Below are 4,989 nucleotides of genomic sequence, written 5' to 3' on the forward strand. Positions count from 1 at the left end.
GGAAACTGAATTTGAAATGGAAGAAAGATAAGTTGGAATATTTGAAGAAAAAATATTAGGTTTACAAGTGTAATTTAACAGATAGTAGGTGTTGAATAAATGAACTTGAAATTATGAGAAACTCCATAGGCAAGGAAGCATCAATGTATAGAACATGTTGGAATTGCAGCAAAGATTATGGATGGTGAAAGCAGCAAGACAAAATAAGAAAGTACCTGGTATATATGTGTTTGTGACAAAAAATCAGCCAAATAACCAATCAACAAATAATATGTTAGAATTAGAATCAAATTGTAGATGGGTTTAAAAACTGAAGAAGTTGTCTCACAGACATGGGAGACAGCAGAGGCTGAACAGAGTAATATAATTTAATCCATTTATTTTTACTTATTACACTTATATAGTGATTTTTTAATGTTCCCCAAGTGCTAATTAATATTGATGTAAGTACTGAGAAACAATTAATTTAGGGTCTTCTTTTTTAATTTAATGAATCTTTTATTGAAACAATGCTAAAATGGTTTGAATGGAAATAGTTTTTATTATAAATGTACAACAGCATTTTCTATTTTAAATTTAGAAAATGTAATTTTTAAAAAGGTGCCATTCATAATAGTAAATAATAATAGTGATAATAATAGCTATGTAATAGCTCTGATTAAATCTAACAGAAGATATGTAAAATTGACACATGTATGTGAATTTTATGCTCATAAAGCTCTTTATAATTAAGTTTATCAGGGTAACATTGGTAATAACATCATGTAAAGTTCAGGTGCACAACTTCAGAGAACACCTGTGTACTCGAGCATGTGCTCACCTCCTGGAGTCTCATCTCTTTCTGTCACCCTGGGTTCAACCGGATCTACCCTTGTCCTCCTCTCCCCACCCCCTTCCTCTCCAGTAACCACCGTTCTCTTGTCTGCATTGATGAATCTGGTTTTTAGTTTGTTTGTACGTTTGTCTTGTTTGTTCATTTGTTGCTTTTTGTTTTATATTTCACATATGAATGAAATCATATGGTTCTTGTCCTTTTCTGTCTCACTTGTTTCACTTAGCATAACAGTCTCAATATTCATCCATGTTGTCGGTAGTGGTAATATCATTTTTATGGCTGAGTAGGACTTCATTGTATATATGTGCCATATCTTCTTTATCCAATTATTTGTTGAAGGACACTTGGGTTGTTTCCATGTCTTGGCTATTGTAAATAATGCTGCAGTGAACACAGGGGTACATGTATCTCTAAGAATAAGTGTTCTCAGATTTTTCAAGTAGACACCAAGAAGAGGGATTGCTGGGTCATATGGTAGTTCTACTTTTAATTTTCTGAGGAATTTTCATACTGTTTTTCACAGTTGCTGCACCAGTTACATTCCCATCAGCAGTGTGCAAAGGTTCCCTTCTCTCTACATCCTCTCATTCTCATAGGTATGAGGTCATTCTCATAGGTATGTTATCATTCTCATAGGTGTGAAGTGGTACCTTGAGGTTTTAATTGGGATTTCCCTTATAACTAGTGATGTTGAGCATCTTTTCGTATATCTATTAGCTTTCTGTATGTCTTCCTTGGAAAATTAGCTATTCAGATCCTTTGCCCATATTTTCATCAGATTATTTTATTGTTGTTGAGTTGTATGAGTTCCTTATATATTTTGGAGATTAGCCCCTCATTGAAGGTATCATTTGCAAATATCTTCTACCCCAATAAAGCTTTTACCAAAAAAAAAGCAACAGAAAATAGATAAAGAAATAATCAGGCCTCCAGACTTCTCTGGCCAACAGCCCCCCTCCCGAAACTTGGAGCCTGGGCCCAGGGCTTAGCCCAACTACCATGGGCTCCTTGTCCAACCCGAAGTTTGCAGGTGACTGCACCAAAGCACCAGAGAAGACACCGGCAGACGAGGCCCAGTCAGAGGATCCGCAGCTGCTGCAGGGCACCGACATCTCTAAGTGGTTCAAAGTGCGCGTGGGATTCGACTTCCTGCCCATGATGGCCCACGCCAGGGTCCCACTAGACCCGCCGGTGCATATCTTTGTGCACCAGAGTAAGCTGCACATGGAGGCCTTCCAGAGCCTGAAGGAGGGTGAGGCAGTGGAGTTCATCTTTAAGAAGTCCACCAAGGGCTTGGAATCTATTCAAGTCACCAGCCTTGGCAGGCTGTTCTGTACTGGAGAGGCCACCAAAGGGGAAAAACATGCAGAAGTGCAGATCAAAAGGAGACAGATGCTACAACTGTGGAGGTCTGGCCCATCATACCAAGAAATGCAAGCTGCCAGCCCAAGAAGTGCCACTTCTGCCAAAAGATCAGCCATATGGTGGCCTCATGCCCATTGACGGCTCAATGGGCCCCCAGCTCACAGGGAAAGCCAGCCTGCTTTCAGGGTGAAGAAGAGACCCATAGCCCTGCCCTGCTCCCAGATGCCAGAATAGAGCTACAGTGGATCAGGGGCTGTTTTGTGATCAGGAAGTTTCAAGGAGCAGGTGTCAATCGGCAGAATGGAGAAAGTGGGGACAGGGTGGGTAAGGGACAGCTGGCACCACCAAGTGTCTCAGGCTGGGTTCCATAGCCTCGCCCCCTCTTCCTTCCTGGTGGGGGGAGGGGGGGCAAAGGAAGTCCAACCACACTCTATCCACTGCATGTGAGGGCTTTGAAGGAAATCCCTCCCTGCATGCTTTATTTGAGTCTCCAGCTTTTGAAAGTGACCTGGACAGGGAAGTTGTTTTCTTTTTAAAGAAGACTATGTAATGGTATTTCCCCTGCCAGAGTGAAACGATTAGCATGAGACCAGATTGATGGACCCAGCCCACAAATGACTACATTCTGAGGGAGGGAATCTCTCAGGGGTACAGCAGGGTTTTTTCTTGTCCCCCACTCTTGGGAGAGGGTGCTGAGAACTGACCCAAGCAATGGGTTGTGACTATAGGCGACAAGGATACTTGGGGAACAGCTGCAAACCTGCTGCTCCTAAGCTGCCTCCCACCCCATTTCTGGGCCGATACAATTTTATTTGGTCCCTTGGATCACTGCACCTTGGGTCCCACTTTCCCCAGGATGCCAGCTGCACTAGCTGTATGCAAATGACATATCTTGTGCATTTTAACTTTGTTTTCGTAACATATTCTGGTTTTGTATTTTTGTGTATTTTAACCCAAGGCCCTCGCTCCTGCACTGTGTTCTCAGGTACATGAGCAATCTCAGGGGTAAGTGAGCAGCAGCTCTGCGTCTGCCCAGCGGGAACACTTTTTGTTGTTTTTATCATCAAGAACGACTATTTGGATGGTATAGCCTATTGAATACCTCCCTTTTGCCAATTAGAGCTGGGTTTTCTGCCATAGTGTCCTCTTGAAACCCCTCCATCTTCAAGGTTTTGTGGAAGACTAGATTTTAACTGGGTGGCCCCGTTCGTTACTTGATCCCCTTCTACTGGAAGATTGCAAATTGGTCTGAACAGGAGTAAGTGGTTGGTGCAGAGGTTAGGTGAGGTGGGGCTAGGTGAGAGGCACAGAGGGGAAGCTAAGATCAGGTGAGGGTTGTCTGCAAACGTGCAACCAAGGATTCCAGTTCCAGACCTCTAATTCCAGGGTTTGGGACTCGCATTACACACCAGATCCATCCCTCACTAGATTGGGCTAGGCTTACTATGCACAGCAAGGTGTGTGTGTGTGTGTGTGTGTTAAAAATTACTTGATAAAAATAGGTTTTAAAAACAACACCTTCTCTACCTACTTTGAGCTGTCCAGGGATGGATATATGAAGCAATGACTAAATTCTTCAACCTTTAAAAATTCTTTGTTTTTCCTCTTGGCCTCCAGAGAAACCATAAGCAATGGCTTCTTAGTGACACCTAGAGCCAGTGTCCTGCCCTGCTGTGGCAGTGACTAGTGTCATAGTAGCTGAAGGAGAAAAGTGGGTTTCATTTACATGCTGTGAGATCACCGAAACCCCTCCTCACTGTGTTGAAACGGGGCAAATGCAATAGAATTCACTGGGTTTTGATTGTCTGATCTTGGGTTCTTATCTCCCCCAATTGCTGCACCCTCTAGTTATTGTATTTGTCTGGGCTTTGCAGGACTTCAGAGTAGCTGATTTGGTGATTGTTACATGGCCTAGTTTATGTAAATGTATTGGTTCTTTGCCATGTTCTTTTGGGGTTTTAGTGTTTAGTCTTTTTGTATTGAGAAAAACAGCCAAAGCATCTTTCACAAAAGGTTCCACACCAGGCAAAAGGATCTGAAACATAAGCTTGGGGACCCCTCCTCTTCAAGTGGGGATCTTGAACCATTCTTTCTTTTGTTTCCTCTTCCCCTCTGTTGTATTTTGGACCAGATCTTCTGTCCTAAACGCTTGACTCATACTCTATCTCCTCTTCTGTCTGCACCCCCCACCACAAAAGCCCACATACCCACACACATACACAGTAAATGTGTGGGTGCCCCCTCATCTCTTAACTGATTTGTGAAAATATCTGTGAAGAAGCTAAAAATACTCCATCTCTTCATCCCAATACCCTGAGTCCAGACAATTCCTTGATATGGGATTCATGCCAGACACTTAGATCACTGTGTTTTAATTTCTAATCCTAGGGTATAGGAGCAATGAGGGGGCCTTTCATTTTGAAAGTGGGGTTGGGAGACCAAGAAAGGGGAGATGAATGTATATCCAGGTCACTCAGGAACTTTGATGCGGGTGCAAAAAACTTATGTCAAAGGAGCCACAAGATTGTTTAATAGGAGATGGACGAATGTAACTCAAGTTTACTGCTAGAAACCAAAGCTTTGTGTGAAATTTTGAATTTATGGGGTGCAAGGGAATGAAGGAAAGCATACACCTGTCTGTTCTTTCCCTGATTTTCTTATTTCTGAACCACAGGAGGCTGAACCCCCTTGGGATGTGGTGACCTCCAATACTGGGCACTATTTATTTAATGGCTGATTTTGCTGTGCCAGCCACTTCCACTTGCAATCTTTCCTTTTGTAAAACACAT

The 4,989-nt window shown here is 42.6% G+C and overlaps 1 pseudogene; it reads left to right on the forward strand.

The window, feature by feature from the left end:
• Nucleotides 1-1,834: 1,834 nt before the first annotated feature.
• LOC114513813 lies at nucleotides 1,835-2,571 on the forward strand (annotated as a pseudogene).
• The last annotated feature ends 2,418 nt before the right edge of the window (nucleotides 2,572-4,989 follow it).

This window comes from Phyllostomus discolor, chromosome 2 (genome assembly GCF_004126475.2).
Source record: "Phyllostomus discolor isolate MPI-MPIP mPhyDis1 chromosome 2, mPhyDis1.pri.v3, whole genome shotgun sequence".
NCBI lineage: Eukaryota > Metazoa > Chordata > Mammalia > Chiroptera > Phyllostomidae > Phyllostomus > Phyllostomus discolor.